The 15,284-nt window shown below is 39.5% G+C and overlaps 1 protein-coding gene across 3 annotated transcripts in view; it reads left to right on the top strand.

The window, feature by feature from the left end:
• The first annotated feature begins 364 nt into the window (after positions 1-364).
• Positions 365-15,284, top strand: part of LOC102147459 (ral guanine nucleotide dissociation stimulator) — a 72,052-nt gene continuing 57,132 nt past the window's right edge. For 2 of the 3 annotated variants that reach the window (XR_011428740.1, XM_023623268.2), the window contains exons 1-2: positions 379-514; positions 837-1,079. The gene's annotated coding sequence lies outside the window, so the exon portion shown is untranslated. Of the gene's footprint in view, positions 515-836; positions 1,080-15,284 lie in introns of all 3 variants that reach the window. The other variant, XM_070242551.1, reaches the window with a different exon arrangement.

Raw genomic sequence — 15,284 nt, 5'->3', positions numbered from 1 at the left:
ATATCCATGGAAACTAAGAGGAAGAAAATATAAGGAATGGATTCTTATTAAATAAGAATAAAACATTTCCTATGTGGAAAACATAAAATTCCTACATGCCATGCTCTTTTCTTTGGCTAATCATCGTTTCATAATACACAACATGCTTCATAGAAAATATATTTATAAAAGTTGTCTTTAAATAACATAGCGATGAAGTTTAATAAAAAAAGAGTGGGCTGAATTGTCCTTTGAAAAAAACCTCAACGTTTACATTATATATTCAAACCTTCAGGTCAGTCATTAGCTGCGGGGTGGAGGGAGGAGGAAAAGGAAAAGTTTTCCTTGGCTTTTTGTTGGTTGCCAGGAAACATCAAAGGCAGCAGGAACAGATGAAAAAAACAAACAGTTCCACATTGCTGGGCTGGTGGCCTTCCGAGGCAATCACTTCCTTGGGACGGAAACCTATAGGTGTGCCATCTAACGCCTCCAGACAAGAAAATGGGGTTTAAAACCACATCTTACCAGAAGGAAGGTTAGCCAAAGAGATTTCGAGAAGTTGCATTTCTAGTGCATTTAAAATGGGGATTAGAAGCTGCATTCTGTGTCAGTTGCTATAAACATGGGGGAAACTTCATACATTTATAATCAAGCCAGGTTAAACAGACTATAAGAAGGGGGTGTTTTAAAATGATTTGACTGTGAATTTTGAAAATAAACTGTGGAATTAAGGATGTGTGGTGGTTGAGAGCCTTCGGTCCCTACCTCTCGGCCTCAACATTTTGCCTCCCAACTGTGTGCCTTGAAATGCACTTTCACTTTGGAATTCTATTGCTAAGATGGGTTTCTTCTCAAAGGTACCTGTTGAAGGAAAAAAGAAAAAAAGAAAACCATATAGAAATAGTTGAAGGCTGCTGAAAAGAGATGAAGCCATGATGAGTTACCAGAACGCTGCGCTTGAGTTGAACAAGGGGTCTCAGCCTGGGCCAAAGGGCCTTGAGAGGACAGAAGGAGTTACTGAAGGTGAAGATCACGGCCCAGCTCTGCTCGAAAACCAGCTCGGGGTGGATGACTTTGTCAAGATACAGAGGGCCTTTGAGGTAAGCGCTCATCATATTTACAGGAGAGTTGGAGCTGTTCATGAAGGAGACTAGGATGAAACAGAGAGGGCTTTTCCTCTTAAAATTGTTTCTGTGTTTAATGGTTAAAACAGGGCCTTGAAAAGAATTAGGCTCGGATTTAACAACAGAGTCATTTTAGCCCTCAGTTCTTTGGGCCAAATAATATTTACTTTGAAATTGCTGCCATTGAATAATCATTACTATCAAGGAAGGGAAATTCTGGGACAAAACTTTCCTTAGAGATCAATATATTTTTGGAAACCCAAAAGTTATGGCTGTGGATCGGGACAGCCAGATCTCTAAGATGACTCCCAGTAACAACATGGAAGTAGAATTCTGGAAAGGCAGATGCGCACCTCCAGTTTGCAAAACTTCTCACTGCCTCACCCCAAGTGACACAGCTCCATCTCAAAGCTGATTTTGGCCCTTCATTGTCCCAAGATCCCATGCGAGGGACCAGTCTCCCTCTCTTTTTATAAATATTGGAGCGATGCCAATCAAAACAACAGCTAGTTTTCACTTTAATTTTACATATAAAATAAACCTTAGGAATTTTAACTATAAATGAATAATTTCCTTATCTCTATCTTCATTAATTAATTTGAAATTCTGTAGCTATGCATGATGAACAGCATACATCAAAATGATTTTTAGTTTCTCGTGAGACTAGGAGGAAGTGCTCTTCCGTGCTGTGGAATCTGGGTAGGCGTGAGCCTTCATCCTTTCTACTTCATTATGTTTGCTAAAAGATGATCTCGGGGCTTCAGAAGGTCCTCTGGGGGTGCTTGGGAGTATCTGTATTAATTTGAAACAGACGTACAATATTTTAGAATAACACCTTGAAATTAATAAAGGCTGATGAAATCTAATTGGCACAAATTTTAATCTTTAGTGATCCAAAAAAAAGAGTCAGTAACCACTGAAAAACTCTGCTATGCCTTGTTTTATATAACAAGTTAGTAGTATAACAAGTGTACGTTAGTTATATAACAAGCTAGTTGTATAATAAGTTATGAACAAGTTAGATTCTACCAGTATTCTTAAGTTAATGTCTCAATAGTATCAATTATTTCTTTATAATAGAATCTATCATATTTAGTAACAAAGATACGCTCTGCCCTGCACTTTTCTCATTTTAATCTTCATATATTTGCTATTCATCCAACGCCATTTGTCTGAAAGATTTCATTGCTCTCATGTCCAATGCCCCAAATGAATTTGGCATATTTTGATAGACATAGCAAACATTTTGACAGCTTGAGGACGTTCAAAAAAACATAACAGCAGATTATGACAGCTTTGACTCTGGAATGAAATGAACAGGAACGTGGCAGTTTTGTTCTGGTGCTCAGAACTCAAAGAATTTGAATGGTAGGGTCTATTAGGAGAGTCAACATTATAGAGTTGATGTGATGGAGAGTGAAACTGCTACAGAAGTTTGGGGGTGGATATTCTTTTCAAACTACTGATTAGTCTGCAGTGAACCCAAGTGAAACGGGACAATTCAACCTCAGGATTTTTGTTTTTTGACTTTAAACATTTCAAAGGCTGGATCACTTATTTTGAAATTACCGGTTGGAAAAGCAGGGACTACTGATGGACAAAGGGAAGAAGAGATTGTAATTCAGAGCTTATATGAACATAGAGAATCTAACGACAATTTTTTTTAAAAAAAATTCAGCTTTGACATACGTTTTCAAGAAAAAATGAAGTCCATCCATTTTTAACAGACACAAAATGGAACAGTCCAATGGCAAATGTGCAAGCAGGACTAAAAGTGAGGCCCTTGAGAAAACATGATTTCCAAACACAGTCTGGACACCTAGAGAAGAATGACACTAGACAATTTCGATGGAGTCCAACCCATCTGTTATGAGTATTAGGCTCGCAGGCCACAGGCCGAGATTGCTGTAAAAGGAAACATTGCATGCAGAGGCTGTCCTGCAACACAGAACTCCAATGGCAGTGATTTGTGGTCCGATCACTAAAGGCATGCTCTTGGAAATGCCAAGATTCTGGCACTAGATCCCTTTCTCCCTTATTTGTTTTTTGTACACAGATTGCTTATTTGGGGCTGAAGAGTTGTCAGATATTAGGGAAAGTCCATCTCCTTAAATAGCAATTGCAATGCTTAACTGGAAGATGAGAAGTTGGATCTTTGAATTGTGTAGCAAGTGTTTCACATATATTTCCAAATGAAGTATTCCATACCATATAAATCTTAGTAGTAACACTTAGGAATAAAGCAAGTAATACTTAGATTTATTGTACGATGGTATAAATGGGTCAGAATCATTAGGGTTTAAGAACTAGGAGTTGGACTTCCTGGATTTGAATCCCAGTTTTGCCACTTACAATGTGACTTTGTGCAAATCTCTTAATCTCTCTGGGCCTCAGTTTCTTTTATTTCTCACATGAGGATAATAGGGGTGTAGTGAAGATTAAATGAGATATTATCCGGAAAGCACTTGAAAGAGTGCTTGACACAGAGTAAGTACTCAGTTAACATTGGTGTTAAATATTTAGTGAGTAGAGATTGACCCACATGGCCTCCAACGTTCTCTTGATTCTAACTCAGTCATTTCCTGAAGAAAATTAAATTTTGAATAACACTCACAACTATGATTCTACATTCCTTTTGGTTGTGGTATGAAGTAGAAACAATAAGAATTTATGTAAAGACATAAATTCACAAAGAAGAGTACAAAAGCGTCATCTTTCCATTTCTTATTTTGTATTTTATTAGCATGCGAAAAAGATTCTAATTGATGTCTTAATCCTCTTCTTTAGAACAAAGAAATTACCTGGATAGAAGTACTAGAAAAGTAACTTGCAGATTTCATTTTCTTTCAAGTGATGGTGTCCAAAAAGCCATATATCAGCCTGAAGGGGCTGAAACTTGTATTATTCATAGAATTGTAACATGGTGTTACTCACACTTTCCTGTAGTACTTGCAATGCTTAGAGAAATGACACGGGCTCTGGATATTCATATTATTTTGATGTCAACCATATTTTACATTTTCTTAGATACTTCAAAAGCCAGCTATTGTGTGAGGAAGGATGGCTGTGGTTTGCTGATTTTACAGGAATGCTGAGGAGGAGAGATTAAGGTCCAATGGAAACAGAATTTTAGAAAAACTCCCTTGAGACCTGATGTATATTGACTTTCTTTGGAGAATCTGGCTATGTAGGTGTCTGAGTATTTCTTTCCTTGAATTCTCTATTGCTGACCTCTGTATGCCAGGACATTCTGCTCCTTGATCCTGGATGCCTTGTGGCCTCTTTTGACCTGAGACTATAGTTTGCCTACACTGCTGGACTCACTGGGTTGTGTTCCGACCTGCCTCTGTCATCAACTGTGTCTGTATCACCTCCTGGCACATCTGTTCCGGCCCAGGGTGTGGGCCCAGAGCCAGGGGCAGACCCTACCCTGTCTACTCCATGCTGCCATTTGCCCAAGCCCTGCTAAACCTTTAGCTTAAATAGCTAGAAAGGAAACCTCCTAAACCACGTGCAAAAGGTAAGCTGTTTATGCTCAGAGTAAGAAGGGACAAAACAGTTCAGTGTGAGAAAGGCACAGTAAAAATCCCAGCAGGAAGTCCCCGAGACGTTCAGGGGATTCCTAGAACAGACTTGTTTTGAACAGTACCTAAATGCAATGTGCTTGTGCTAACCTGTTCCCAGGAGATCAGAGAAGTTCAGGAGGCAATTCTGCAGGACCAAAAATTGTGCTTGAGGTGCAATAAAATGATTACATCCTCAGAATTTATGATATACTCATACTTGATTGTTTTATAAAATTCCCAAGATACCTGTAGACAGATTCTCCAGCAGGGCCTGTGAACAATGCTTCTTTGCTCCAACAGGAGAATCAGGAGTATTCTGATACGCTACCAGGCAGGCTAGGCTCTGAGGGGAGCACACAAAGTCTCATTTAGTCTTTTCCTACCATTAGCTTTTGCTCATCTCTGACAAAATGTGAGATAGTCTATGAAGATCATTAAAATTTTTTTTTAGTCAAAACTGATAAAACTGTTAAAAACTCTGTATATCATGTTACCCATTGAAGTTTTAAGCTAGAAAATCTTTATTGTTTTAGGGTATACAATCTGTATAAAATATATACAGTAGCTTATACATGATAGAGGTTTATTTCTTGCTCATATGAGGTAGAAAGCAGATATTTCTCATGATCGGGCAGCTCCAGGTAGGAATTCAGGTACCCAGGCCCCTTCCCTCCATCTTCCACCTTCCATGCTTGCCAAGCATCAAGCTAGTTAGCAGGGGGAAGAGATGAAGGAGCACGTGGGAAAGGTCTGTGTAGACGAGGCTCACATCCCTACTGCAAGGGCAGCTGGAAAGTGTAGACAGTGTGTGCCCAGAAAACAAGTGTGTGCAGACAGGTGTGTGCCCGGAAAATAGTCTCACCTACGATCCTTAGAGTTTAATGGTAGGAAAATTTCTGTCTCCCCTAACAAACCAACCTGCTTTATGTCATAGATTAAGGAGAGTCATGTGCCTGATGGTGTTTGGTATTTTGCTTTCGCTGCCAGGAAGTTCAAAGCTAAATTTAGTGTTCAATGGACACAACTATTTTAACACAGATTTTTCTGGAACAATTATCTGCTATTTTGATTATGTGACTGTTGTTCTTTTATCTTTGCTTTAATGGTCCAACCGCCTATGTACCGTGTGTTGTAACTGCACTACAACTCTTTCTGGAAATCAGTGGAGGTAAAAATGATGAATAAAAAATTAATATCTGTCAAGTATGGCAAGATTTTATAAAGCCCTTCTGTAGGTGTTATGTTATTTGATCCTCTCACCAACCTGGAATATAGTCGGGGCAGACACTTTTATTTCCCATTTACACATAAGGAGAATGAAGCTGAAAAATATTTAATTGAATTACCCCATGGGACAGAATCAAGGCTCAGGGATAGATTGTCGACTTTCCTGCCCATTGTCTGGCATGGGCGCCACTTGCCACAAGGCAACCCCCATTTGTGCTGTTGCTCGAAGGAACAGGAATCGAATGGGGTAAAGACTTCGTTGACAGAATGAACATGTTAAGTCAATAGCACACAGGTGCTGTGCCCTGTAATTTGGGATTAATGCATAAGCAGCAAATAATCAACAACTCCTACAATAAAATCAATGCAGGGAAAGAGGGAAGAAAAAAGGGAAAAGATAAGAATAAACTATTGCTTTTTTATTATTTCTTCCTTTCTAAAGGCATCTCACTAGAGGTTTGTAAGAAGGTAAACAGGTAAAGCTTAATCTCAGACTCTATTGTATAGTGCAGATTGCAGTCAATTCATCACCTGCTGAACAAAGGCAGCAGGTCAGAGCATTTCTCACCCCACCTCTCTTAGTAGAGTCAGAAAACCTATTTTTGATGGCAGCAGCAAACCAGTGCAGCTCTGCAGAGCCCCCTCCTCAGCGTGAAGGTAATAGCATGGAGACAAACCCAATCCCACTGCAGCTGGCAAGATTGGAAGTGACAGAGGAATGCTCTGGTGGTTTTGTTGGACTTGCTAGAATTCATGGGTGAGGTTAGCAAACGATGTCATCGCCAAAGCACAAGCAAGGAAGTTGTGTGTCAACACAAGTGAAAAATTGGTCTTCCTGAACACTTCTGCCTTTGTGTTGAATTTTGTGACAAATTCTAACAGCTTCATACCTTTTCCAATTTCTCTGTGTCGTTTGTGACAAGTGCTTATAAAAATTGATCTGGATCAGAGGGGTGATGAAGAGTGCTTTTGGTGAACAAATGCTTCAACCTTGAGCTAGGGCCAGGACTGGGGCAGAGAGGGCAAACCAAAGGCTTGTTATACAGGAGGGAGAAAGAAGCAAAGACGCATGCCTATTGCTATTCATTTGTAGTGCATCAACTTAGCCACACCTGTGGACCAAAGCATAGCCTACTTTTTCAAATTTTCTGAGAATTAAAAGGAAAAATGAAAAAAACAGACAATGAAAGAACTGTAACTTGTGCCATTTTGACATCATGTTTGTCACGTTTTACCAAGTATGTAGCATACCCAATGATGACACAAGACCCACCAACTCAGTTGCTAAAAATAGGAAGCTTCTGAATTTAAAATAAAATAAAGATAAGAATTTAATAAAATAAAAAATTCAGTTCCTCACAAGCACCAACCACATTTCAAGTCCTCAGTAGCTCCATGTGGCTAGTAGCTGCCATACTGGACTGCACAGATTACAGAACATTTTCATCATCGCCGAAAGTTCTATTGGACAATGCTGTTTGGGATCCTTCTCATGGCATCCTGCTAACTTGTTCCATTTCCTCTCTCTGGCCACATTTATACGGCCAAGGGGCTATTCTCAGTGGCTTAATCCCCCTAGAAGCATATCAGACCGCTCGTCATACCTCACGGCCTGGAGGCCGAACTGATTCTTGGCCTCAGAGATACTAGAAAATATTGGAAAATTATTCCCTAGAAAATTTTCTCTCTAGTCTATGACCTCTGTTTCCACATTCCTTCCCTAGGACTGTAAAGAATGGGAACAGCCGTTCCTTTCAGGGGAATCTTTCCCTTCCCCTCCAAGCCGCTTTCCCCTCCTCACAGTTATTTCGTCTGGATTTACGGTTCCAACAAGTCAGTCACAAAATTATCTAACACTGGAACATGACCCAAATTGTTTCAGTCATGCTGGTGGTGTTTTAGCTACTTGAATGCTTTAATGGTATTCTTGTTTCAGGGCCTATCAAATGCTCTGTCTCCTGGCACTCCTCACACCCCAATTTCCCAGCTAACTCCTACTCATACTTCATGTTTAAATATCACTCTCTTGGGAAAGTCTTCACTCACCACCCAGACTGGATTAGCACCTTACCGGGACCCTGTTTTCTCTTTTCATTGCTTCTTGTATGTTCTTTTTGTTGCTCTAATGATGGTGCTCTGATTAATACAAAGCCAGTATTTATTTAAAGCCAAGTAGAAGGGTGAGGCAGGCAGAGAGGTCAGTGTGAGATCCATAGATCCTGGAGGGCAGAGACCACGGCACAAATGAGGGATCTGGTGGGGAGAGAGAGTGTCTAAGATGAGATCTTAGGGGAAACCTCCAGGGGATAGAGAAACAGCTGGAGCGGATACAATAAATAAAGAAGCAGGTTTATTTCCTGGAATTAGACGTAGGAGAAGCAAACACAGAACAGGAGGATATAGCCAGTCAGATACAATTTTGTTCATTTTTATGATTCCTGTTTACTTAACAGTCCCTTTATGATTAAAAAAAAGAAAGAATACATTTTCTCATTGTAAAAAATCAAAATTACACATGAAATTCCCCTCTTTCTACGGCCCATTCTCAGCCACTGCACCGCCCTGGGTAACTGCTCGTCATGTTGCATCTTTCCAGTGTATTTTTAATACATTTCTATCCATATATGCTCATATACATATTACATATAGTTTTATTTTACATATAATATATTTATATATATTATTGTATTTTATGCATTCAGGGAAGAATGCCACATAAATCGATGCTAATCACATGAAAAGATACTCATCTCATTAGGAATTTGATTTGAAACTCTAACTGAAAAGAAGACATTCTTTTTCATTCATCAGTTTGCCAAATATTAAAAAGATCAATAACATTTATTGTTGGCAAAGAATCAGGGAAATGGACACACTTACTAAGATTGTAAATTGTCAAAGCTTTTTTGGTAGGCAATTTTCCAGAATATATCAAATGTAAAAATGTATCAAATGTATGCTTTTTGAACCAGAAAGTCCAGTTCTACAAGCTACTCTAAATGAATTATAACATGTGCAGAAAAAATATATGTGCAAGGACATTCATTGTAATGTTGTCTATAAAATGGAATATTTAAGAAACCCAAATATTCATCAATAAATGAATGGATAAATAAATTATGGTATACTCTTACTACTCAGCTATTAAAAGAATAAGAAAGGTGTATAAAATTGCCAAGATTTACTGTTCAGTGAAAATAATAAAATTGCAGAAAAATGCATAATCATATTCTAAATGAAAAATGTGTGTGCATTTGTGTGTATGTAGAGGTATCGACTAGGGAAAAATAGAACTTGTTTGTGACTGGATAAGCTATAGCAAATGGTTTTGTGGGCACCTCATCTATACATAATTCAATATTAACTGTTATTAAAATGTCAGCATTTCTTAATAACCTAAGGAATCTGTGGTACTATTCTAAATGTCTGTCTAATGATGCTGAATTTAAAAGCAGTACCTTTTATAGACACTTGGTCCTCCTAGTAAGTAGTGTTTCTCCATCAGCTGCCTTTCACTGAATTTTAGCACTGAGAGGGGATGGAGAAGTGTGTCATTGCCCTCATTTTACAGGCGAGGAAACAAAACTCTAAACAAAGGGATTTGTCCAAGTCCCTTCGAGTTGTTGGCAGAGCCAGAACATCGCCCCAAGTGGGCTCATATCCATTTTTGTGTCCCTTAACAAACAACCCTAAACTTAACTCTACTCAAACTTATTTCTAATTTTCCAATGTTATTTTACACAGTGTTACTCTATAACCTGGCCATTGTTCACTCCTCTGACCCCCTCCCCAAACTAGCTATATTATTGGTAGAACGGATGAGCAGCTCTTCTACAATATGGAAGAGCATGTTAACAATATATTCGTTCATTTACTCATTCTTCCAACAGATATTTATTAAATGTCTGCCCTCTGGAATTTGGAAACCACTTAGAGCCAGACCTTCCCTCACCAAGGGGTATACCAACAAGCAAACCCACAGTAACTCGGTAATCGCTCAGTGCCCTGAGGAGAGAACAGTGTCGGGGAGCACATGGCTCACACTGGGGAGGGGACTCTAGGAAGGCTTCCTGGAGGAAGTAACATCCCAGCTGCCATCTGCTGCAAGGGCATCACACGGGCAGGTGAATGGGGGTTGGGGAAGTCGTTTTCTGGAAAAAAGGATACCAAGGGCAGAGTTCTCTTGGGCAGAGCAGCGTGGTGCTTTCAGGGATCCATTTGCAGGAGTCAGATAACTCATCCATAAAGGGGAAAAGAACAGAAGGTGAGGCTGGACCACCAAGCTGGAACCATCAGCAGGCCCTTAGGGAGCTGTGTTAGAAACTGACATTTATTTTAGGGGCTGTAGAGAGACACTGTTTTAATCATGGAAGTGACATGATGGGATTGGTATTTTGGAAATGATAACTAAGGCCGTGTTTTTTTGAGAATGGTTTGGGGTGGGAACAGGACAGAGAGGAGGCAGAAAGGGCACTTAGAAGGCTGGGACAGGGGCCTGCAGGGGCAGAAGAGATGAGTGGAGAGATTCAAGTGATATTCAGGAGCTACAGTGCACAGGACTTGTTGACCAATTGAGTGTGCTGAGTAAGGTAGTAACATGTATTGAGTTAGGGAACATAGGCGGAGAAGCGAGTACTTTTTCCCCTTGAACTTTTTATTTTGAAAAATGTCAAACCTACAGAAGTGTTGAAAGTGGAAAGATGAGTACAGTGAATACTCATATACCCTCCATCAGGATTCAACACTTGTTAACATTTTTCTGTATTTGTTTTATCTTTCTCTCTCTCTGTGTATATACATACATGGTATCTTACTTCATTCAGGTTTCTGTAACAAAATACCACAGACTGGGTAGCTTATGAACAATGGAAATGTATTTCTCACAGTTCTGGAAGCTTGAAGTCAGAGATGAGGGTGCCAGCACGGTAGGGTGAGAGCCCTCTTCCAGGTTGCAGACTTCTCATTGTGTTCTCACATGGTGGAAAGGGCTAGAGAGCTCAGTGGGGTCTCTTACAAGAGCACTAATCCCGTTCATGAGGGCTCCACAACCCAATCACTTCCCAAAGGCCCCACCTCCTAAGGCCATGGCGTTGAATGTTAGGATTCCAACCCGTGGATTTGGGGGAACATAAACATACAAACATAGCACATGGCTTTACCTCAATCATTTAAAAGTAAGTTCAGATATCATGAAAGTTTACTACTAATTAGTTCAAAATCTATCTCCTAGGAACAAGGGCATTCTTCCAAATAACCATAAGAAAATTATCATACCAAGGAAATGTAACTTCATACATTACCTAATAAAAATGTCTATGTTAAAATATTCTCATCTCTCCTAGTAATGTCTGTTATAGTTTTTTTCTTTTTAATTACAGATTTAATCCAGGATCACACATTTACTTTCGTTGACGTGTCTCTTTGGTTTCCTTCTAGAAGAGTTCCTCTACATTTTCTCATCTATCATGACATGGACATTTTTGAAGAGTCGTTTCAGATGTCTAAAGCATCTCACAATCTGGATTCTTTAATTTATTATTTGCTATTAGATGCAAGTTTAACATATTTGGCAAGGATATTGTATAAGAGATGTTATGTCCACCTCTTACACAACAATCGGGGACACATCATGTCAATTTGTCCCTTTATTGGTGATGCTATAAGTTGGATCCCTTGACTGAAGTGGTTCTGCTAGAGTTCTGCTTTGTAAAGGTACCTGTGGGGTGATACTTTGATACTGTGTTGTAGGATTTTTCAACAAGTTTCCATTGGTTTGAGCATTGCTTGATGGTTTTTGCTTGAAACTATGACTACATTGGTGGTTGGGAAATGGTGACAAATTCTATTGATTGTTATTTATTTTCAATACAGTGTTTCTGTGTAAGAGAGAGCCTTCTTCTTTTTCACTCCCTTCTCTTTCTCCTTCTCCTTCTCTTTCTCTGTATATCTTGAGTGTTACTACAGACTCTGGATTCATTTATTCTATTCAATGCACTATCATCTATTACCATCATTATTATTTCTGATACTAAATTTGCTCCAAAGTTGGCCTTGTGAGCCCCTTCAGGTCAGCTCCTCTGTCCTTTTTAACATGTTTCCATCCATCTTTTATCACCTCCTTGCTTTCTAGCACAAGATTATGTTTCTGCCCTAGACCTGGAGTCAGCTCTTTTTCCAGGAATCCTCAGCACCTTTAATTGGAGAATGGTATTTAAAAAAGCAAGATCTGGGTAGTTCTGTGCTGATTGCTATTGGGGTGTCATTGCTTTGAGCCCTTTCCAATTGCAGAGCTAGAATATATACCTATCTGCACATATATATATATATATTTTTAAATAATGAATTAATACTGATATCTCCAACTCAATTCCACCATCATAGAGTTCTTTCCCATCCTCTGCCATTCCATATTTGTATCATTTGTATTCTGTTCTCTCACATTTTGAACCTTTGTTCCAGCAGCTTCAATATATTTACTCATATGATCTACTCCATTATACATACAAGATAGTTTCAGAATTACTACATCATGTGTGATATTGAGTATCCACTGAAATTGGTTTGTTCACCATTTACATTAATGAGCATTTAAATGCAAAAGATATCATTTCAAGTGACTTAATGTGAATGAATAAAAGTCAACCGTATTGGATTAAAAATATTTGGAGGAAGAGGAAGTCAGAGAGATTTGAAACAGAGAATTCGATGCGTGGTTGCTGGCTTGAAGATGCAGGGGTCATGTGGGAAGCATGAGAAGGAAATTTATTCTACCAACACTCTGAATGAGCTGAGAAGCAGATTCTTCAGTAAGGAAAGCCACTCTGCCAACACCTTCACTTTTGCCTTGTGAGACCCACAGCAGAGAACCCAATTGACTCTGCTTAGGCTTCTGACCCAGGCAAACTGTGTGGTAATAAAAATGGGCATTTTAACCATGGCTCCTTCCTGCAAAAAGTCAATTCTCTAAAGAAAAAAATAGTCAAATTCAGGATTTTTTGCAGTTTATTTTTTTCCTTACATTATATTTCACTATGGGTACATGGTCAGAGAACTGGGCTTAAGGGTTACTAAAATTAATTTCTCTTATCATTTGGTTATGTTATTGGTTTGTTGCACAGTTAGGTCAGTAGGTATGAAATTTCAGGTTTTAAGAAAATTCTTGTTTTAATTTCATTTTGTTGATTATGTAAAACATTTTATTAGCATAAATTTCGTCCTGCTCAAAATGTCCAAAGGACATTTGATCCACACCACAAGGTCCTTAATATCTGGTCCTGTCAAAAGCCATTTGGTGTGGACCAAAGGATCCACTTTGCCAAATATCAGCCACATTACTTTGGGAAAGTTGGTATGAGGCATTACCACTTAAAGAGGAACCAGAGCTGCTGCGAAACACAAGACTGGAGCTGCTCCCATCATTGATGTTGTGCAATCAGACTACTATAAGCTACCTGGGAAGGGAAGCCTCCCAAAGCAACCTGTCAAGGTGAAGGCCAAATTCATCAGCGGAATACCTGAGGAGGACATTAAGGGTGTGTGTGTATGTGGGGGACTGTGTCCTGGTGGCTTGAAGCCACATGGTGGGAAGTTCATCAAATGCTAACAAGTGTTTAAAATATACATAATTTTAGCTATATTGTTTGTGGAATTTTCTCAATGGCCCCTTATTGCCATGCCACCCTCTGCCATCTTGCTGTCTCCCATTCTATCCGCCTCCTCTTTGTGCCATTATTCTCTTCTCTCCCCATCAGTCTAATCAAACAACACAACCAAATCAATAAAAATGAATATCAAATTCTTCTCCTTTCCTTTAGAGCAGCTTGAACCTTTTTCTTTCTTGATTGATGTCTTACACATATCTCAGGTTTTGCTCTCCAACTAAACGGGAATCTCAAGAAATTTTCTTAAGCAAAGATATTTTGGCACCAAATATTAACTTGGTAGATTTTTTGCCTTATAAGAACTGGAACGAATCCACTGAAACATTTAGCTCTAGCTTTTTAGTCTTCTTGGTAAGAGCAGCTTCAGTGGAGGAGAAAGGAAAGAAGCTGGATTGCAATAGGTTGAGAAAGTTGGAGGAGAGGAAATTGAGAAAATGTGTGAACGTGATTCCTTCAAGATGGCTGTTTGAAAAGAGAAGGATAGGGTAGTAGCTAAAGGCAGATGGTAAGATATTTAACGATTTAAGTGACTTGATTACTTTTAAACGCTGATGCCACGCTCCAGAGTGCTAGTGTCTCCTGGAGGGGAGCTTTACACATGTCTAGTGCCCGGTTTTTGTGGCTGATGCCCAGGGGATGCCCCTTGATTGCCTCACTCTGATGGCTGGTGGGACTTATGTTCCTGGTCCCACAGGACTGCAGCAACTGGAGCGACAGTTCTTGGCAGGCCACCACCCCCATGGCACTGCACAGACTGCAGACTGAGGCCCACCCCCCAGTCTTTCTGTGAAGGAGGATACTTTCCTTGTCTTGGAGCTTCAGACTGAGGGGTGTGCTTCAGGTTTGGCATATATTTAGTGGCCTACAGAGCTATTTTTGAGGAACGTAGGCTGTGGACACCATGTCGGCACTCTCCTTCTGCTTTATTCTGGCTTGTTGATATCTCTCAGAAAGAAGCTTATGCACTCATCTAGAGCCTTGATTTTTACAGTTGCCGCCAAGGGGACACCTCTAGATTTCTTGGCTCTGGTGGCCAGGGGGGCTTATGCTTACAGCCCCTCAAGACTGTATATATTTGCATATTTTTATAAGGTGCTGCCTGAGGGTCTGGCTTCCAGTCAGCTTGAATCCAGGTGCTGAGACCCTCCTCCTCGGGGCCTTGATAGGTCTTAGCACATCCTCAGCTACTGGTCACTATTAAAAATTTAATAGGCTGCTTGGACAGGAACAGAGGCTTGAGAGATGACCAAGAGCTGGGAAAGGGTTGAACAACAAGTTTCAACTCCTACATGAGGCCACTCCTTCAAGACTGAGAGAGGTGGTTGTTTCATTTACTGTATAGAAATCAACACAGAGAGCCAAGGAAAATGAAAAAAAGGACATGTTCCAAATGAAACAACAAGATAAAACCTCAGAAGAAAACTTAATAAAATGAAGATAAGTAATTTATCTGATAAAAAGTTCAAAGTAATGGTCATAAAGATTCTCACCAAACTGGGTGAAAGAATGGGTGAACATAGTGAGAACTTCAACAAAGAAATGGAAAATATAATAAAGTACCAAATAGACGTCACAGAGCTGAAGAATACAATAACTGAACTGAAAAACACATTAGAGAGGTTCAACAGCAGATTAGATGAAGAAGAAGAAATAATCAGTCAACTCAGTGACAAGGCAGTGGAACTTACTCAATCAGAGCACCAAAAAGAGAAAAGAATGAAAAAATG

The sequence above is a fragment of the Equus caballus genome, chromosome 19 (genome assembly GCF_041296265.1).
Source record: "Equus caballus isolate H_3958 breed thoroughbred chromosome 19, TB-T2T, whole genome shotgun sequence".
Classification (NCBI taxonomy): Eukaryota; Metazoa; Chordata; class Mammalia; order Perissodactyla; family Equidae; genus Equus; species Equus caballus.
The sequence above is the reverse complement of the archived record's forward strand: the minus strand, read 5'-3'. Positions and strand labels throughout refer to the sequence as shown.